The following is a 22,938-nucleotide window of genomic DNA, read 5'->3' on the forward strand; positions in this document are numbered from 1 at the left end:
GATGACAGTTTATCTTTTGTAGAAGGCAATAAGGAAGAAATTTTGTTGATAGGAATATAAGTGGGAATCAATTGGTACTTTTTTAAAATTCTACATATAGGTTCTGAGATTCCTGGAATGTAGGGGATTGGAACTCTGCGAACTGTTGAAGAAACCTTAGGTACTGGAACATAAGATTCAATTATCTGTTGGATTTGATTAGGGTTGTAATTATTAGATTCCATTAACTTTTTAATGATGGAAAGTTCTTGCTGTAAGATTTCTGGAGAAGAGCAAACTTTATGTGCCCTATTAATTAGAGATTTAAGAATGCCAAATTTTTGAGATGTGTGGTGAGCAGACTTGTTATGAATGTATCTGTGAGTAAATGTTGGCTTTCGAAAGACGCTTGTAGATAAAGTACCAAAAGAAGTTCGAGTAAGCAGGATGTCCAAAAAAGATAAAGTACCAGAATTTTCCTTTTGCATGGTGAATTGGATACAAGGATGAAGCTATTTATCTGTTGTAGAAAGGTAGAAAGCTCATCTTCGGTATGTGACCAAACGGCAAAAACATCATCGACATAATGATACCAAAGAGATGGTTGAAGGTGAATGGATGAAAACACAGTCTCTTCGAATTGTTTCAAAAAATAGTTAGCCAAAGGTGGAGACAAAGGACTATTGATGGCAGTACCTTCAACTTGTTTGTAGAACTTGTTTTCCCAACTAAAATAACCTGAATGGATAACAAATTCGAAAATCTTTGCGATATCTGGAGGGTAATCTTCATATAATAATTTGACTGTGTCGGCTAACAGAATATTGGTAAACAGAGATAATGTCGAAACTGACTAACAACTCAGACTCTTTGATTTTTTAATCCTGGATTTTTTCCAGGAAATCTGTTGAAATTTTTTATGTATGATCCGGAATGTTAAAGAACGAGACAAGACTTTTGCAATTCGATAAGTAGGAGAATCAATGCAATTCAGGATTGGTAGTATTGGATAGCCTTCTTTATGGATTTTCGGGAGACCACATAGACAGTTAGATCTTCCAAAGTAGGTGCGTAATTTATCCACATAATTTGGGTCCCAACTGATGACCTCATCAAGTAATTTATTTAATTGTTTAATCTGTGAATTTGTAGGATTATGCGTGATCTCTTTATAGGCAGAGTTGTCTTCTAAAAGGCTGGATACTTTTGTCTCATAGTCAGTCTTATTCATGATTACAATAGCTTTTTCTTTATCGGCCTTAGAAATAGATATATTATTATCTCTTCTTAAAGAAGTTAGACCTTTGATTTCAGCATTTGATAAATTGCGTGGAGGTAATTTGCTTTTAAATAATGAAGTTGCAACTTCAAACCGAAGTTTATTAGTGTCGTCGCTAAAAAGTCCAGACAGATTGTGTTCTATATTATGTAAAAAGTCAAGATACGGAATGCGTGCAGGAATAACTGCAAAATCAAGGCCTTTTGCTAAAGCGCAGGACTCGGCATCAGATAAAGAGCGATCGGAAATGTTAACAATCCATTTTTTAGTAGAAGTGATGTCAGAGGTTAAGTTTTTCTTTTGCCTGTGATATAAAGAATTATATTTTTGCATAAGTTACAGACGGCTTTGATAAGCGAAGAACAATATTCAGTAATTCTTTATTAAGAACAGTTAAAATTTCTTCTTCGAGATCAGAAATAGACTTGACATTAGAAGCTAATTCTTTTTTGGCAGTACGAAGTTGGCCACGAATTAAGGAGAAACTTCCACAAATGTAAATAGAGTGGGCTCCAGGAGACCGAATTGTTTCTTTAAACCTAGAAAATGTAGGAATAACTTGCATATCACGACATTTTTTGAGGAAGGAAATCTGTGATCGAAATTTACAATGTAAAAGTCTTCCCTGTGAAGGATAACGATTCTTATTTTTAGAGGAACCTGTGGCATAGTATAATTATTAAAAACAACACATAAGTCCACAGTAATAACTTTAATTAATAAATAAGGTAGGTATTTTGTACTAAAACCAATAGTACATCTTCAGTGTTACAAACAGATAGGAATAGAATACAAGTAATGAACATTGGGTTGATTACCTATTAAAATACAATGTTGTCCGAGCTAGGAATGAAACAAATTAATAAATAATTCATATTTAAGATAATTAGTTTGATCATCATCATCATCAAATTCCTGCCATGTACCCTCAAGGGGTGTACAGGATATGATGGTACTACATGAAAAAATTACATCATTACTAACTTCCTATCTACAATTTTCCTCCAAACCAGTCTGTTACTTGTCAAGACTCCAACGTTATCAGATCTTATATTTCTATCATCTAAGGCACTTTGCACCGTATCAATCCACCTATATCTTGGTCTTCCTCTGGGTCGCATTCCTGCCAACCTGGCAGAGAACACTTGTTTTGCTAATCTTTTCTCTCCCATTCTATTTAAGTGACCATACCACCTGAGATTAGCTCTGCTAACACATTCCTGGATGCTGACAATGTCAAGTTCTTTCCTAATATCCTCGTTTTTAATATGATATTTCCATTGATGCCATCTGTTCACACCTCTAATCTTTCTCAGGACTCTCATATCTGCGGTCTCTAGTCTTTTGTCAAGTGTTTTACTTCTGACCCAGCTCACAGATCCATAAGTTAAAACTGGTTTGAACACTGCCTTGTATACAGCTAATTTAGTGTTCCGACTAATTTCTCTCTTATTCCATATGAATTTATTCAATTGACTTCCCACCATACCAGCTTTGCTGATTCTGTTGTCTATTTCTATATTTAATTTACCATCTTCAGTAAAAATCGTGCCTAAGTAGCTGAAATGTTTTACTTGTTCCACAGGTTCTCCATTCACAACACAGTTGACATTTTCAATCATTCTGCCTATTTTCATTGTCTTTGTCTTTTTATTGCTGACCTTCATACCATATCTATTACAACAGCTATTCAATTTAGTCAGAGAATCTTGCAGACTTGTAGCGGATTTATTTAGAAGTATAACATCATCCGCATAAAGCTAAGAGCTGACATTAACATCTCCAATTTTGATATCAGGTTTAATACCACTTTCCTTCATAATATGATCCATATAGATAATGAATAAAAGAGGGGATAATGTACATCCTTGTCTCACACCAGATTTAACATTAAACCATCTTCCTGGACTTCTTTCAATTCTAACTGCTGACTTACAACTCAAATAAAGACTAAGTATTGCTTGATATAATGCCCCATCGACACCATACAACTGCAGCGTATTGAATAGCTTCTCTCTTGGCACTTTGTCATATGCCTTTTCTAAATCGACAAAACTTCCATACAGATCTTTGTTATATTCCCATGCTTTCTCGACTATTTGTCGTAAAGTGAAGATCTGATCCTGACAGCCTCTATTTGGCCTAAATCCAGCTTGTTCTTCACATAGCTTTTATTCCACAATTCTTCTCAACCGTTTCTCAAGTATACTTGCATAGATCTTGTCAGGAACACTCAGTAGGGAAATACCTCTGTAATTCTCACATTCAGTTTTATTTCCCTTTTTATATATGGGTACTATGAGAGCTCTACTCCAATCATCGGGAATTCGTCCCTCTGTCCAGGCTTTCTGAACTATGCAGTGCAGCCACTGTAAGACTTTTATACCACCATACTTCAGCATTTCTGGTTGAATATCATCTACTCCTGCTACCTTTCCACATTTCAAGCCTTTGATGGCTTGAAATGTGGAAATGACTGACTGCATGCCTGGTCAGTGTTTTTTTTATCACTGTGCTGTCATCACTGCTTGTTTCATTTAGCAGTTTTTCAAAGTAATTACTCCATACTTCAAGGATATCTTTTTCTCCTGTTTTCATGTCACCTTTATCATCTCTAACTCCTTTTACAGCACTCTTTCCTCCATTCCTAAGCTTCTTCAACAACCTCCAGAATATTTTGCCACCTTCTTGATATTTATTTTCTATATTCTTGCCAAAGTCCTCCAATGACTTTTGTTTAGCTAGTTTTACACAGTGTTTAGCATTCTTGCATTTGTCTCTATATTCTCTAAGAGCACAAGCTGACTTATTTGATAGGAATTTTTGATATGCTTTCTTCTTTTCCTTCACTGCCTCTTTAACTTCCTGTGTCCACCAGGGAGTTCTGATTTTTTTATCCTTACACACAACCTCACCACATGCCTCTCTGGCAGAATCAATCAATGTTTTCTTCAGAGTTTGCCACTGAATCTCCAAGGTTTGATTCCTGTTCTCAAACTCTTTCATTTTTTGTTCAATAATCTTTGTGTATTTTAGTCTACAGTTCAAATCTGAGAGCTGCTCAACTTTTATTCGCTTTAAAACTTTCTTACATGTTTTTCTTTTCAATATGAAATTCAATTTTATCCTGCTCAAGAGTAAATAGTGATCACTTCCAATTTCAAATCCTCTGTACACTCTGGTGTCCTGCACCAGGGAGAAAACATCACTATCAACAATAACATAGTCAATGAGACTTTTCTTATTTCTCGCCTCTTCTCTCCATGTGAATTTGTGCACATTTTTATGTTGGAACATGGTGTTAGTAATAACCAGTCCATGTCCTGAGCAGAAATCCAACAGGTATTTGCCATTAGTATTAGCTTTGCTCTTTTCTCCAAATTTTCCCAAAATATTTTTGTATGTCTCACAATCATTTCCTACTCTGCTATTTAGATCCCCAACAAGGACCAACTTTTCCTTTTTCATTGTGTCAGTTGCTTTTTCTAAAGCAGCAAAAAATTCCTCCACTTCTACCTTAGTAGAACCTTCTGTGGGATCATAGGCACAAATAAGTCTCATTGTCCAGTTCCCCATTCTCATATTTGCCCACATTACTCTACTTGAGACTGATTGCCATTCAAGAAGATTAGCCTCGTATTTTGTGTTGAATACTATGGCTACTCCTTCTTTTCCTTGATTGTCATTGCCTGAATATAACATTTTGTATTTATTGCTCAGAAAGATCTCACCAGTTTTGGTCTTTTTTGTTTCAGTCACCCCTATTATGTCGATCTGGTACTTATCCAATTCCTCAGCTAGCTCCATTTCTTTGCCATTCAGGCTTCTTACATTGATAGTACCGATCTTTAACTCTGGTGATGTTGAGTTGGGGTTTGTTTTCAGATTTGTTCCAGTAGCTGACTTTTCGCTGTTCGCCCTGGTTCCCTGGCGAAAACAACGGGGGCCTTGTTTAACCGGGCGACGCCCCAGCCGGCATGAAATTTTGTCATATTGTACCATCATTTTTTATTTTGGTTTAACCAATAGGAATACAATTTGGTCGGCTAAATCCCAAATTGCCAGCCCATCCTTGTCCGTTCAGTATCAAAGTAGATACCCAACAGGTTGCACCACGAGAAGGTGAGGATTGGACATTAGGTCAGAAGCCCTGGTCGGTTCTCCGCATTCCTTTAAAGGCTATGTGGAGGTCTCCTCTCAGTTATACAGCTTTGACCCTTAAGCACCCCAATGACCTCCATTGATTTTCAAATTATTACTGCATATGTTTAACCATTTAGTATTCTTAATGACTAATTAATCCAAATAAAATATTCCAAAAAAACATGAAAATCATACTTTTTTTTTGTTGTTGTTTTTAATGATCTCGCACATGAAAGGTCACAAGACCTATAGCAAAAGTAGTACCATTTGGAAGTAAGTGAATCGGCAAAAAAGAAGTACTGTACTGATATATATCTTAAGGAGTTGGGGACTATGCTCAGTGGGAAAAACAATGTGGGGGAAGGCTGTTTCAAAGAACACTTGTGATGAGAAATATGATGAGAAATTTGTTTGGAGTTGGGCAGCACATGGGTGTTGGCAATAGCTACTCTAGTTTTTATATGATTAGAAGAAAATAGAGGAATGAAGAAGCAGAGTTTAGCTGAGCAGTGCGCATGAAAGTACCTACAAAAGGCTTAATGTGGAAACAGAGTGCATATGGGAAAGTGACTGAAAGGGTCTGTTAGTGTGGGATCATATATTACATGCATCATCCTTTTCTACATATCATCAAGAATTCTTAGGGAGGATTTGAGTACACCACCCCAAATGTAAGAATAACATTCCAAGGTTGGTTGGATCCTAAACTTATAAAGCATCAGGAGTTGAGCAGAAGCAAATTTATATTCTGAATGAAAAAAAAAAAAAAAAGCAAGTCATTTAGAGATTGAGGAGGATGCTATGGATGTAATATGTTGGTGCCAGCTCCTGGCACCAACATATTACATATGACAGTCACACAGGAAGAGAAAGCTGAACTACTCCAGCGTGGACTACTCCAGCCCTAATAAAGAAATCTGATGAGAGGCAGCCCTCTACCATAGCATGCAGTTAACAATCAGAGAAGAAGTTGGCAATGAAGAATTAATTCAGTATAAATGTTTGGATAAAGAGAGTGAAAACAGTAATCTGAAAACAGAAAAGAGGTCATCCCAGTCAACATAATTGTAGCACCATAAGTTGCAGGCTGAGATTGGCCAGGAGAACAATTTGTAGAAAAGGAAACTTGAATAAGATCAGATCAGAGTTCCCACAAGAGGATAGCAGACATTGTATTTGGAGGGACAGCTAGTTAAGAAGAGCACTTTATAGATGTATGGAATGAATTTTATGAATGAAATGACTTGTATATGTCTGATGGACTGCATTTAGATATTTTTTGAGTTAATGTTTTGAAAATGTTGTTCAGTAAGAGGAAGTGCAAAATCAGGAAAACTAGAGATATTAGGGGGAATGCAATCAAGCATGTGTCTAGCCACCTATGGGACAAATGAGTGTGAGTGCAGAAATAATCATCAACAGCTGGAAAAAAAAAGTTCCTTAGATTTCAATTTGAATGGGTTGGTAATGACATTATGCAAGGGTAAATGTGAGCCCAAGGGGATGTTGAAATCCATGTGCATTAATGACATAAGTATCAGAAATAAAGTAGAAGTTTTTGGCACTGGTCAGCTCAAGTTAGGCAAAATTATCAACATCAGTGAGATCTGGTTGACCGAGTATAATTTAGTTAGAGAGAATAGAATGTAAGAGATATTGTATTTTCAGAGAAGAAACATTTTTTTGCTTGGAGAGTGAATGAGCAGAATGGATTACCAGGGGTAGTTTCTATATATATATATATATATATATTTTGATCCCATATGAAAGAAGTCAAGAGACCTATAAGAACATCAGTGCCATGTGTAGAGTGTAGATCATAGGTTCACAAACTTTTTCGGGCCACCACCCACTTTGCATGACAAAAATTTTGTAATGCCCCCCCCCCCCCCCCATTATGACAGTTTTCCTCGTTCAAGCCATTTGATATTTTTGACGTAAATAACAACTAATGATACATTACTGCTTATGCCATTAAATTTTTAAAAAGAAGTGACCACTATGTGCTTCATCTTGAACACAGTTATTGCTATACCGATTTTGGTGAAACATAACCCATATGTAAAGATTGTAAAATGTATGCTCGAATAACATTATGCACAGTTTCATACAATGGTTTAAATATGAAAATGTGGAATACAATTAAGAGATTGCATTGCATTAGTAAGAATCTTATTGTAATAATTAAAACACCATTAAATATATTACATTTTAAATTATTATCTAATCGCAAAATCACAAAAATAATTAATTTTTAAATATATATTATTAATTTCTTCTATAAAGAACCACCTACCCCTAGACCGCCCCCAAATGCTGATCCCACTATAGCCCCCCCCCCCCCCACAAGGCTTCAGTGCCCACTGGGGGGTGGTACCGCCCACTTTGGGAACCTATGGTGTAGATGAAGACTGAAATAGAAGTTTTTTTGTTTTTTTTTAAGAACTGAAAATTGCAATTGTTTGGGAATACTTCATGAGGAAGTCTATTCCAGAGAACAGAGGTGGATGTGGAATAAAAGAACAAGAGAAGCAAGTTTGGTGCATTTGCAGTGCAAAGTAAAGGGTGTTGGGTAGATGCTGCTCTTGTATTAGCAGGTACAACTGAAAGCGAAGGAATGATAGTTGCCAATTCACTGGAGCAGTGACTATGAAAATACCTGTAGAACAGACACAGTGCTGAAACACTGCATCACTGAGATAGAGGTTGAAGTGAATCTGTAAGAGAGGGATCATCAATGAGCCTAATTGCTTGCCTTTGGAACATCATCAAAGATTAAGGGAAGTTTTAGGTGCACCACCCAAAACATATGAGCAGTATTCTAGGCATGGGTGGATTTGCATATAGTTAGGAGTTGGTTGGGTATAAAATATCCCGTTGAGCAAAAGAGAATGCCTGGTTTCTTGAATGCTGAGGAGGCTATTGATGTGATGTATTTATGCTAGGAAAGACTGGAGGTAAATCCAAGGTTAGCCCAAGCAGAGATCAGATTTTGTCTGGTGATTTGCGTGTTACTGAGAGTAAGGATAGGTGAACTCAGATTTCTCTTTTGCGAGAGAAAAGACAGAGAGCATAAGTTGTAAGTGCTCTAATGGTGAATGAGTTAAATGAGAGGTATGTGAATAATGGTCAGTGTGGGTCTCCTGCAATGATATTTTTGACTCCATGGAGATACCTATATAATAATAATCATTCTGAAGGTGCCTTATTTCATTTAGAACATGAAATGGAATCTGATTACAAAATTAAGATAGAAAAGGAACGAAATAAATCAGAATATAAAACTTTAAATAAAACAATAAGGAAAGAATGCAGAGGTGAAAGAAAGTTTATAAAAAGTAAAAAACTATGGTCTTACATTAAATTAAAGAAACTAAAATTAGTAAGCTGAGAAAAATATATATATAAATTAAAACAAAAGTAGAAAAAGAATTATGGAATAAGTCATTTCCTATACATATATAGGATCTTAATCACAGAAGATGCTAAAAAAAAGACATTAGAGGATAATAAAAACTTTAAAATCAACCTTTAACAGAATAAAAAACATACTAATATTAAAAAAAAGAAATCATAAAAAAATTAGATATGAATTATTAAATGCTTTACATGGTCTACTCTTCCCTATGGAGAAGACACAATGAAATGAAGAAGATATGAGGTATGATCAAAAAGTACACTGAATATTAGAATTCAAGAAAGTTTATTGACCTTAATACAAATATATGAAGCTCCTTCAAAGTAGTCTTCTTGTCTTGCTACACCCTTGTCCCAATCTACCAGTCACTTTTTTGAGACAGTTCTGGAAGTCGTGTTTCTTTCAGGTGTGTTATCATGCTGCTTGAATTTCCTGTACTGATACAAAATGCTTTCTCTGTCAAATTCAATTTTGGAAAAAGCCAGAATTATAGTGTGCAAAATCAAGTGAATATGGCAGATGCAGGTATATAGTCATTTTTTTTGTATAACAAGAGATGTGTGTCATGGAGCACTTTACTTTTTGCAGTCTTTTTCATCCCACAAATGTTCCAGTACTCCTTTATAATATTTAGAGTTGACTGTAGTGCATCTAGGTATGAACTCTCCCCTCCAGGTTGAAAAAAAGCAATCAACAGATTGCTTTTTTTTTCTTTCTGGAATTGCAATTCCAGAAAACCCAGGCATGAAATGAAAAAAATAAATAAATAAATAAAAATTCCAAAACACTTGTTTTTATGTCATGATACATTTGAATATACAGCTGACAGTGTACCTTTGTATATGATAACCAGACTGAGCATGACTTTCAAATCCCCCCCCCCCCAAGTTATTGTGATTTTTCTCTTTTGTTTCTTAATTTATGAAAACTAGTGCTAATAAATTTCAGTTATATCACCAATTTTCCAGCATTCTGGTTGCAGAGCATTGCCAAAATTATCTGTTTTGCTGGACCAACAGAGATCACATAATAATATTTCATCAGTACAATTTCGACTCACTAATTATGCTTCTCCCATGTCTCTAAAACAACATGTACTACTAAAAACTTAAATAATGAATAAATGACATTTGAATTAAGTGATTAAATGAAATATACTAGTATAAGTGATAAGGACATGTACTTGACACCACTGTTAAATGAACCTTGCTCGGTGATCAAGCGATCACCACCGAGTACAGGTTTAAATGATTCAAGAAGTGTGCACCATGCAGTGGAATCACTGGCAGCCTAGTCAACTAGTAGATGATCACAGGAATTTCAAACGCACTCTCGGTATTTTGTCCAGACTAAAGAAGGTGCCACATGATCTGCTGCTCAAAAATTGGTTAGTGTATCTGTATTATATTAAACAGGTTTTTCAGCTACCTCAAGTGACAGATAAATGAAACTAATTAAATCTAGCAAACCTCAATCAAGAACTGAGAGGAGATCTCCACATCGCCTTTAAAGGAATGTGGAGAACCGACCATGGCTTTTGACCTAATGTCCAATCCTCACCTTCGCGTGGTGCACCCTGTTAGGTATCTACCTAGATACTGAATGAACAAGGATGGGCTGCAATTTGGGATTTAGCCAACCAAATTGTATTCTTATTGGCTTAAACTAAAATATAAAAATGATGGTACAACATGACAAAATTTCATGCCGGCTGGGGCGTCGCCCGGTTAAACAAGGCCCCCGTTGTTTTTGCCAGGGAACCAGGGTGAACAGCGAAAAGTCAGCTACTGGAACAAATCTGAAAACAAACCCCAACTGAACATCACCAGAGTTAAAGATCAGTACTATCGACATAAGAAGCCTTAATGGCAAAGAAATGGAGCTAGTTGACGAACTGGACAAGTACCAGATCGACATAATAGGGGTGAGTGAAATAAAAAAGACAAAATCTGGTGGGATTTTTGTGAGCAATATATACAAAATGTTATATTCAGACAATGACAATCAGGGAAAACAAGGTGTAGCCATAGTACTGAACACAAAATATGAGGCTAATCTTCTTGAATGGCAAGCAATATCAAGTAGAGTGATGGGCAAATATCAGAATGGAGAATTGGACAATGAGATTTATTCGTGCCTATGGACCCATAGAAGGTTCTGCTAAGGTAGAAGTGGAGGAATTTTTTGAGGCTTTAGAGAAAGCAACTGACACAATGAAAGGAAAGTTGGTCCTTGTTGGGAATCTAGATGGCAGAGTAGGAAATGATTGTCAGATATACAAAAATATTTTGGGGAAAACAGCAAAGCTAATAATAACGGCAAATATCTGTTGGATTTCTGCTCAGGACATGGACTGGTTATTACTAACACAATGTTCCAACATAAAAATGTGCACAAATTTACATGGAGAGAAGAGGCAAGGAATAAGAAAAGTTTCACTTTTAAGTTTCCCACTGGTGCAGGACACTAGAGTGAACAGAGGATTTGAAATTGATCACCATTTAGACTTGAGCAGGATAAAACTGAAATTCATACTGAAAACAAGAACATATAAGAAATTTTTAAAGTGAATAAAAGTTGAACAGCTCTCAGATGTAAACTGTAGACTAAAATACACAAACATTATTCAAGAAAAAATGAAAGGGTTTGAGAACAGGAACCAAATTTTGGAGAGTCAGTCACAAATCCTGAAGAAAACATTGATTGATTCAGTCACAGGGGCATGTGGTGAAGTTGTCTGCAAGGATAGAAAAATCAGAACCACATGGTGAACACAGGAAGTTAAAGGGGCAGTGAAGGAAAAGAAGAAAGCATATCAAAAGTTCCTGGCAAATAAGTTAGCTTGTGCTCTTAGAGAATACAGAGACAAATGTAAGAAAGCTAAACACTATGTAAAACTAGCTAAAGAAAACTCATGGGAACACTTTAGTAAAAACATAGAAAATAAATATCAAGGTGACAAAATATTCTGGAGGCTGTTGAAAAAGCTCTGAAATGGAGGAAAGAGTGCAGAATAAAAGGAATTAGAATGATAAAGGCAACATGAAAACTGGTGAAAAAGATATCCTTGATGTATGGATTAATTACTTTGAAAAATTGCTAAATGAAATGAACAGTGATGACAGCACATAGTAAAAAACACTCAACAGAAATGTAATCAGGAATACATAGAAGGGATAATGTTTTGTACAGAAACAGTAGCATTTTGGTACTTTACACTAATGCCAGGAGTATCCAGAATAAAGGAAAGGAATTGGTGGTGCTGATAGCATCAGTCTGGCCAAAGATTATTGGGATCACTGAGTCGTGGTTGACAGAAGAGGATATAATAACAGGAATAGAAGTAGCAGGGTACGGCATTTTTCGGCAGGATAGGAAGGGAAAGCATGATGGTGGAGTACTGCTTATAATAAGTGACGATTTATGTACTCTAAGAGTGGAGGCTTTGGAAGGAATTGACAATAATGATTTTGAAAGCACATGGTGTGAGGTAGCGGTGGGCAAGACAGGATATTTAGTGGGGTGTTGCTACAAACCAGGGAGCACAGAGGGTGGGACAAGGAGATGTTTAGAGAAATGTTTAGTTGAGCTTTTCAAGTGCAAGAAGAATGATTGTTATGGGAGATTTTAACTAGAAGTATAAATTGTTAAAGGAAGATGCACGTAGCAATAAGGGAATGGAATTTCTAGAATTCTTGAGGGACATATGTCTTAGGCAACATGTAATAGAGGGAACAAGAGGTTCAAGAGTTTTGGATTTGGTCATAGCATCAGAAGAGTTGATAATAACTGAGATATCTCTCCCACCAGTTGGAGAGAATGACCATGTGGTTTTGACTTGGAAGATAAATAGACATGCAAGAATATCAAAGAGATGAGAACGTATGTGGAATTATAAAGCAGGTGATTATAAATAATAGTCTTAGACATCAACTTGGGGAAGTTTCATGGAAGGAGGAACTGGAAGGCCGGGATATCATTAGTGTTTGGGAAACTGTGAAGGAATATTTGTTAGCAGCAATAGTAAGCTGTATTCCACAAGTGAAGAAGAGGACACAATTTGGAGTAAAGTGGAAGACAAACAATATTAAACAGGAACTGCATGTGAAGAAGAGGCTATGGAAGCGATATAAGGAAACAGGTGAAAAGCAGATGCATGAAGAATATAAGGCACAGGCCATGAGATTGACTAGTATGGTCAGCTCAGCTATCAGCTCAGCTAATGCCTTTTTATTCTCGTATATGGGGAGTAGGCGAGGCCATTTAGCCCTATCTAACTTTTGGAGACTGAGTGGGCAGTTCAATCTCCACTAGTACCAATCAGAGATAGATGGCCCAAGGCTATCACTAAGCAGTACACAGTGAAGGGAGACGGCTCAAATGTGCCGCCATCTCGTGGTCCCTAACCCTAACACAATATATTTAATGTCTGAAATAATGTGGGTTCTACGGTCGATTTTCTTGAGTTTATAGGACAAAAAAACCGAGTTTCCGGGAGGAAAAACCCACTTGCCCATGCCAGAGATTGACTAACTCGGGAACCAGTCGAAAAAAGGCTTAGAAAAATTTCCTCTAGTTGGCGACTAGACTCGAAACCAAGTCTTTCTTCATGCGGCCAAGCGCCATGGTGTGCAAACACCACATCCACTGAACTACACAGGCTCTTGTATGAGAGCCTGTGTAGACCTTACCAGACTAGTATGGTAAGGAAGGCAAAACTGGAATATGAGAAGAGATTGGCCATAAGATCCAAAGAAAATCCTAGGGAATTTTTTAGCTATGTGGCCAGTAAGAGGAGAAATGATTGTGGAAGAATGACACTGTGGTATAAAAATAGGAATAGATTGACTGACACAGAGGACATAGTGGAATTGTTCAATGAACACTTTATTGGAGTATTTCATCCTGAAGGAGTAAATTTTAAAACTAGAGGGATAGGGCAGATTTGATGTTTAGAGGTGCAGGAGGAGAGTGTGTTCCAAATACCGAGTACTCTGAATGTGGGACTGGATGGTATTTCACCATGAGTTTTGAGAGAATGTGCTAAAGAACTGACAGCTCCTTTGACTTAGATTTTCAATGAAAGTCTGGCTACAGGGAAGGTGCCCATGGAATGGAAGGAAGGTAAGATAGTGCCATTGCGTAAGGGCGGTAGCAAACTGGAAGTGTCTAATTATAGGCCAGTTTGTGTGTCATCAGTAGTTGTTAAGATCTTGGAGAAATTAGTGAGGGACCGTACACAGCATTGGGCAGATGAGGATAATGTTACCTGTGATAGTCAACATGGATCTGTTAATGGGAAATGTTAAAAGAAATAGGCAAGCCTTTTATAATAAAGTTACAAGAGCAGTAGATGAGGGAAAGACATATACTACCATTTTCTTGGATTTAGTAAAGGCATTTGACAGGGAGCTACATGATAAGCTAATATTTAAGTTGCAGCACATGGGCTTGGATGTCTGGTTGGTGAACTGGATTCAGGATTGGCTGACCGATAAGTATCAGAGTTGTGTATGGTGGGGCAGTTTCAAGGAGGCAGAGGGTTACAAGTGGGGTCCCACAGGGCTCAGTACTGAGACCTATATTGTTTAACCTTTATATAAACGATATTGTCAGTGGATTGCAGGGGGGGATATTCAGTTGTTAGCGGATGATGTGAAGCTGGGAAGGGTTATTAGTAATAGTGCAGATGTCATAGCCCTGCAAGAGGATTTCAATAAGCTAGACAGATGGGCAAATGACCGGGGTATCGGTATAATGCAGCAAAATGTAAGGTCTTGAGGTTTGGGACACATCGATGGGATGCTGCATACTCTATTGGAGGTGCTATACTGGAGGAAGTAGGGGAGACAAGAGATCTGAGGTTGATGAATGATAGAAACCTGAAATTCAGGGGACATATTGCAAAAGTGGTGAAGGTAACACAGAGGATTGCTGCAATAATGAGAAGGACGCTGACCTGCAGAGATAAAAGAGTTATCATTCCATTGTATAAGACCCTGATCAGACCACACTTAGACTACTGTTCTCAGATTTGGTCCCTAGGATTTGAAGGGGATAAATTAACTGTGGAAAGGGTACAAAGGTGGATCATAAAAATGATTTCAGGACTGTACAATGTTAGTCATGAGGATTGGCTGAGGAATGTGGACTGCAGAGTTTGGTGGATAGCAGAAGGAGAGGTGATATGATTGAGACTTTTAAACTATTGAGAGGTGATTACAGGGTTGACACTGGGAAGTTCTTTCGTTTGGTTGAACAGCGGGAAGGAGTGATGACAAGGGGCCATCCCTGGAAGTTATGAAAGGAAACTGTGAGCAAGAGGGTGAGGAGTAGTTTCTTCGCATGGAGGGTGGTTGAACCATGGAACGCATTGCCTGATAGAGTGGTGAGAGCGAGAACAGTCAATGAGTTCAAGGGGTAGTGTGATAGACTTTGTGTTTCCTAGGGAGGACCTGCCGAGATGAGTCTTTGACTCCATGGAGGCCTTTTTCTACTTGAAGTAGAAAAAGCCATTAAAAGCCTGAAATGTCAAAGGTAGCAGGAGTAGATGATATTTGACTAGAAACGCTCAAGTATGGAGGTATAAAAGTCTTACTGTAGCTGCAATGCATAGTTCAGAAGGCCTGGACAGAGAGACGAATTTCAGATGATTGGAGTAGAGCTCTCATAGTACCCATATATAAAAAGGGAAATAAAACTGAATGTGAGAATTACAGAAGTATTTCATTCCTGAGTGTTCCTTGTAAGATATATGCCAGTATACTTGAGAAACGGTTGAGAAGGATTGTGGAAGAGAAGCTTAGTGAAGAACAAGCTGGATTAAGGCCAAATAGAGGTCAGGATCAAATTTTCACGTTATGACAAATAGTTGAGAAATCGAGGGAATATAACAAAGATCTGTATTTAGGTTCAGACAACCAGCCTTCAGAACACATGCAATTTACAGACAAAAAAAATACTATCGTTGGTGGTGATGATGGGCGATAGATGGCGTTGAGTGAAGTAGTGTCGTAGTTGGAGAGGATGAGATGTATTTAGCGAAGTAGAGTGAGTAGCGTGCCCACCCACAATGAGTCCTTGGACTACCTGGAGGTGTCTCGTAGTAATAAAAAAAATAGTAATAAAAGTTTTCTAGATCTGGAAAAGGCACATGACAGGGTGCCAAGAGAGAAGCTGTTCCAAGTGCTACAGTTGTATGGCGTCAATCAAGCAATACTTTGTCTTGCTTGATTGACACCATATTGACAGTTGAAAATATCAACTGCATTTTGAATGGAGAACCTATAGAACAAGTAAACCTATAGAACAAGTAAAACATTTCAGCTACTTAGGCACAATTTTTAGTATAGATGGTAAATTAAATATGGAAATAGACAACAGAGTGAACAAAGCTAGAATGGCAGGAAGTCAACCGAATAAATTTACATGGAATAAGAGAGAAATTAATTAAAACACTAAATTAGTTGTATACAAGGCTGTTCAAACCAATTTTAACTTATGGATCTGAGAGCTGGGTTAGAAGTAAAACACTACCAAATTAGAGACTGCAGATATGAGAGTCCTGAAAAAGATCAGCAGGAGTGAACAGATGGCATCAGTCGCAATGTCATATTAAAAACAAGGATATTAGGAAAAAACTTAATATTGTTAGCATCCAGGAATGTGTTAGCACATTCCTGGATGCTAACAATTTATTAAAAAAGATTAGCAAAACAAGTGTTCTTTGCCAGGTTAGCAGGAAAAAGACCTAGAGGAAGACCAAGATATAGGTGGATTGATACAGTAAAAAGTGTCTCAGAAGATAGAAATATAAGATCAGATAATATTGAAGTCTTGACAGGTAACAGATTGATTTGGAGGGAAATTGCAGATAGGAAGTTAGTAATGGTGTAAGTTGCCCCAGTCCAGACAAGTGGCAGCTGTACGTGTTCCAATGGGCTTAGTACAGAGTGGGAGAATTATTGATGCTGTTTCAGATTAACATTTCCCTGGATTAGAGGAAGTTGTTGGAAGTTTTTTCACTTGATTATATTATAAATTAAAGATACCAAGAAATTATATATTTGGTTTAATCCTTTATCTAAGTGCAAGCAAACAAAGTTTGTGCCTGAAGTATTTTCAGAACTGGGTCAACTCGCATAGGGAAGCTAAGCCTCCACATCACTTGCCTTAGTATCACATAATGCAAAGCACATCTCTTTGCAGACATGTATAATGCTATGCATTATGGGAAGGGTCACTACCCAGACCGGTTTCGACCTTCATTAAGATCTCTTCCGTGGGAGCCAGACCCATAGATGATACTAAGGTTGAAGTAATGCAGAAGTCATATTTTCATATACGAGTTGCCAAAAGGTGTCACCTAATCCAGAGTAATTTAATAAGTTGTGACACCTTATGAAAATACGACTTCTGCATTACTTCAACCTTAGTATCACCTCTGGGTCTGGCTCCCATTGAAGAGACCTCAATAAAGGTCGAAACCGGTCTGGGTTGTGACCCTTCCCATAATGCATAGCATTATACATGTCTGCAAGGAGATGTGCATTGGATTATGGGATACTAAGGCAAGTGATGTGAAGTCTTAGCTTCCTTATACGAGTTGCCCCGGTCCTGAAAATACTTCAGGCGCAAACTTTGTTTGCTTACACTTGGATAAAGGATTAAACCAAGTATATAATTTCTTGGTATCTTTAATTTATGAACATTTCCCATGGAAATATTTATAGAATATACAAATTGCAGACACCAAACATCGTTGTCAAAACTTGCTCTCCTCTGTATTTAGTGAAGCATTTAGGAGACCCACTCCAAATGTGAGAGCAGTATTCGATAGCTGGATGGATTTGTGATTTTCTTAAGGTTAACAGCTGTTTAGAGGTGAAGTAACATCTTGAGTGAAAGAGAAATCCTAGTTGTTTGGAAGATGAGGATGTAATGGTTTTGATGTGTTTATGAAAGGAGAGCCCTGATGTCAGGTAATTCTGAGAAGAGAAATCTCATCTTGTCTGGGAATTTGAGTGTTATCAAAAATAATACTGAGAGAAAATGTTTTTTTTTTTTTGTGAGAAATAAGACAGAACTGGGTTTTACTAGCATTGAAGTTGATGAGGTTATCTGAGCCCCATTGGAGGATGGCATAGAGATCAGAATTAAGGGCAGTGGTGGTTGATGTTCAGTGGGCTGAAGTGAGTTGTGTAGCGCAGGGTTTGTCAAATGAAAGGGAGGGGTGCAATGTGCTGTCATCTGAAAACTGTGTATTGGGTTGGAGGTCAACTGAAGTAGGTCATCGATATACAGAAAGAAGCAGGATCATTGAGAGAACAGAACCTTGTGGGATCCCAGCATTAGTTGGATGGTGAGAGGACAGGGAGCCGTCTACCATCACACATAGTGTGCATCCAGACAGAAAGCTGGCAATCCATCTGTAGAAGTCCTGATTCAGTCCAAATGATAGGAGTTTGCTTAGGAAGCCTTTGTGTCAGACCCAGCCAAAGGCTTTAGAGATGTCAAGTGCAATCAGTTGGGATTCAAGAAATTTCGCCATGTCATTTGCCTAGAGATGGTTGATATATGAGAGTAAATTTCCTGTTGATCGGCATCAACAGAATCTGTACTGGTGGTTGCTTAATAGCTGGGTACCTTCAAGGTAGAGTAGGAATTGAGAGTTGATGGTTTTCTCCATCACTTTAGATAGGACTGAGGTGAGTGAGATAGGGTGATAGTTAGATGGTAGCGATTTGTCAGGCTTTGGGATATTTTTACCAGTGGAGTAAGAGAGTATGTACAGATGGCATAGGATAATAGTCAGTTTTGGTGCACAGAACTTCAGGACAATTGGAGGAATGCCATCAGGGCCAGGAGACTTTTTTGTGTCTAATTTAGAAAACAGATTTATGATCTCTTTCTGGCAAAAGGATACATGGAGCATTGTATGTTGGACCACTGGAATGACTGGAGGATGTTTGCCATTGTCAGTTATGCATGCATTGGAGGCAAAGTTTGAAGCCAGGAGATTAGCTTTTTCTGTGGGTGATGTCGCAATTGAGCCATCTGGGTATGATAGAGGTGGGAATAGTGTAGGGCAAAAGTTATGATCAATTGCTTTGGCAAGAGACCAAAAGGCATGGCTGCTATTTGGACAGGCTGAAAGTTTCCTGCTTTTTGCCTGTTCAAATTCTGTTTTGGAAGCATTGATAATTTTCTTGCATCTGTTTCAGGCCTCTTATCTTATCTATTTCTGTCCTCCTACCTAAACCCTGAAAAGGGTTTAGATAGGAGGACAGCAGTTCAGAGAAGTGTGAGGAATGCATGTTTTCATGCCAGTGAGGATTACTTTAGTGATACGTTCGGTGCATATATTTGAATTGGAAGACTGGAAACAATAATCCAACCATAGAAATGAAGCATTGGTAGTCTCAGAGGCTGTCCCATTTGGCACTGTTATAATGCAAACTACTTTTGTGTGGGAGTGACTGTGTAAGCGTTGTTGCATGGGGGAGAAGATGAGCACTAGGTTTCAGAGATATGGTCGGAATTACCCACGGTATTTGGGGTATTTACCTAGGGTATTTGGGGAGTGGTTCAGGTTATCTGGTATTCTGGTCTGCTTATGAACAATTTGTGTAAGGTTGTTAGTGATAGCAAATGTTTCAGCATCTGTACAACTGGAAGAGGAAAGCCAGTTGGTGTTATGGATATTAAAATCAACTAGGAGGATGATTTCACTGTTATGAGAGTTGGCCTGGAGAAAATCAACTTTTAAGGAGAGGAAATTAAAGAGCTCAGAGTGATTAGGAGAACGATAGAGACAGCAAATGAATTTGACTGAGTGGGGGGGGGGGGGGATATTTTCAACCAAAGAAGGTCAAAGTTGGGTGATTCTAGGTTAGGTGCACTCTGGCAGGATATGTCAGAGCAGATATACATGCAGACACCACCCTTGGGTCGAAAGGAGTTAAATGGTGTATAGTTTGGAAGGCTGAGATGGATAGTGCTGGGGTAAGGTGAGATTTGAGTTTCTGTTAAAAAGAGTAGGTGAGGTTTGGTGGAGTGCAGATGGTAGTAGACCCTATTAAGGTTGAGTTGAGGTCACAGATGTTGGTGAAGTGAATATGCAAGGTTATGTGATGTGAGGCTTGGATTTGACTGCAAGGGTCTTGCACATTTCCTATGCAGTGCCTGCATACTGGTCTCCTTGGTGGCTACTAGTGGGTTCACTTGATTTTTGCACTAGTTTGGTTTGTTTGTAGTCTATGATCCAACTGTTGTTTCCATTTTTACATTTTTCTTCTAGTTGCTGTTACGTTGTTGTTTTCTTAAATATTTTACCTCTATTGTTCTCCTTGTGCCTACTGAGATCTGGCTTCTAAACTGACTTTCTGGGGCCGTTTCTCTCTTCGAGCTCTGACGAAATTTATTTGTTTATGCTGCGGCAGTCAGAACTCTAGGATAGAAATTCTTATCCGAAGAAACTTTCCCAGAATTCAAGTAATACCTTATATAGATTAAGTAGTTAGGTAGATTGAGTTCTCAGTATACAGTCATAACCTTGACGATCTTAAATTCCCCTTTTCCCTTTAAACATAGGTTCCATATTTTCGTGAGTGATAAATTTCAATCTCTTACTCAGACAAACTCAGGTATACATGATATAATCAAGTATGTATACAGGTATACATACTTGATTATATCATGTATACCTGATATAATCAAGTATGCCACATATAATCAAGCAAATCAAGGTTAATACTAAAGCATAAGTAAAGTACAATCAAACAGACAGGCAATTCAAACAAACATTCATGAGAATCTTATGTTCATGTATATCACAAACATGGATGTCGGTATTAAACTAGATTACTGCTACTAACGACCCATACACATTAAACTTGGTCTAGACAACTTATGAACATAGACTACCAGTCCAATTCGATTAACATAACAACAGGAAACTGTCTCAAAAATCTCTCTTTCTTCTTTTCTAAACTCTGTCCACTTTACACCTTCGTCACCAATAGATAACACAAAAAAAGGAGAAGATTTGTACGTTACCACCTTGTTAGATGTTTTCTCGATCCTTCCGTCTGTTCTTTGTTATAGATTGTCCCTCTGTACGATGGATTGTGCCATGTGGGAGTCACGTGCTTGTCTCGAATTAGCCACTTGTTTCTTCTGGGCTTATGAACTTTTCGCATTGCCGTTTCTAACACAATTTACCTTCAAAAGAATCCTTTGCCGCTTTCTCATCAGTCAGATCCAACTGATGGTTTAAAACTCGAACACTGCTGTCATCTCATGCTATATTTTCTTTGATTCGCATCGCTCAGCAATGGAAAACACGATGCCGCATTGCCGTCTTCACACGTCTTGTCGGGTATCAGGCATGCTGATCCACTCGGGAACTTTGGTCAGGAGACCCACAGGGAGGACACACACGAACCAGGAGAAAAACATAAAAGGAAGCAAAAAAAAGTCTCCTCTCAATGATGTGAATGCGTTTTAAACCCCCATTATAGTGCCCTCTTTCTGCACTCCAAACTTGTCTAGGACGCTCTCCCATTTGCTGTCACCGAGTGACGTCACCTCCTTGCTGTATGCACATCGCTTTTTTCGGGGAACGTGAATTTCTTGTGCCTTCCACAAATGCCTACTCGTTGCTTGTTACGTCATCTTTGGTGGTCAAACTGCAAGCTTTGAACTTTCGTTTGCACGATGATACACGACTTTATACATGCCATATTTTAACATTGATGTTTTTGACAAATTAAGATTCCATCTATTTTAGACAATGACCTTAAACATAGTACAATTTAATATTTATTTCCTCCTTTGATTTCATTTTAATTTAAGATTCAACCTCTTCTTTTATATTTTAATTCCTTTTTAAGCAAAGTTAATGTCTGCATCTTCACATATTATTATGTTTTGCCAAGAGTACAAGTGTGCTTTTTGCTTGATATTGTTCTCTTGTTAAATCCTGAATGGAGCAGTTCTATTCTTGATAGAGCCATCATTCAAGATCTAACACAGTCTTTGCAGTTGCCGTCTTTGTTCCCTCTGGGCAAAGTTAAATTAGGTTCAGCATGTATGAACGACTGTGGGGACAAGTGTCCTTTAGCTTGTTATTTATCGCCGTTATTAATTTAGCATGGGAATTGCATGGATTTTATATAGCCCATACCCAGTAATTGTGAGTATTCACAGCTTCATTCAGGTGAAAGTGAGCCTCATTTTCCCACAAAATCATCCACAGCCATGCAACTTCCAACTCCACTCAAGCAAGGAATGTTAAAGGGAATGTCAGTCAACTTTCGAAGTCCTGTAGGGCAGAAATGCAGAATGTTCTGGGGAATTTTTCCGACCACTGTGTAAGGCACATCAATGTGTCTTGATACAGCGATACAGCATGTGCAGTGCAGGAACCAATTTATTCATGATTTGATCCACAACAGCAGTAGTAACTTCATTCATTTGTGAACTTATTGATCTTTACCAGGTCTAACTTCCAAGAATCCCATTTCTTCAAAATGATTAATAATTTTGACAAGGCACAGGAATAGACTTTGTCGACATTAGTTCAGGCAATGAAATTTGTGAAATGCAATAACAGCACTGCAATTGTTTAGGTAGTACAGCTCCAGGAGTAAAGCACAGCACGTTGAGGCAGTGTTAGTGCCATCACTGTGGACAGTATTAACAACCAGAATGAAGATAAAAAGCCTAAATCCACCTTTTAAGATGGATACAGGCTTTTTATCTGTATTTTTACCTTTTAAACCCTTCTGGCATCTACCGAGTTGCATGATATGCAAATTCCATGCATGCATTTGGTGTTTACACTGCTCCTGTACTGAATTTTGGAACTACTTCCCCCCCATCCTTCAGATATATGCTTATCCATGATAACACAATATATTCCTGCAACATTTCACAGCATTTGGATCACAGGATGTTGTTCCACAAGGCGCTAAACAGGGACTTTAATTTTGATCGTGTACATGCACACTCACTCTATTAGTGATGATTGATACAAAGCTCAAAACATGGTCTTCATAAGGTTTTCAAGAGCTATATAAGAAGTCATTTTGTTTAGAAGTATTACAAATTAATGATG

The 22,938-nt window shown here is 37.9% G+C and overlaps 1 protein-coding gene across 1 annotated transcript in view; it reads right to left on the reverse strand.

The window, feature by feature from the left end:
- IKKepsilon (I-kappaB kinase epsilon) overlaps positions 1–22,938 on the reverse strand; it is a 406,399-nt gene that overhangs the window by 94,330 nt on the left and 289,131 nt on the right. The window lies entirely within an intron of this gene.

This window comes from Typopeltis vanoorti, chromosome 1, assembly GCF_054136105.1.
Source record: "Typopeltis vanoorti isolate ZY-2024b chromosome 1, IOZ_Tvanoo_1.0, whole genome shotgun sequence".
Taxonomy (NCBI): domain Eukaryota; kingdom Metazoa; phylum Arthropoda; class Arachnida; order Uropygi; family Thelyphonidae; genus Typopeltis; species Typopeltis vanoorti.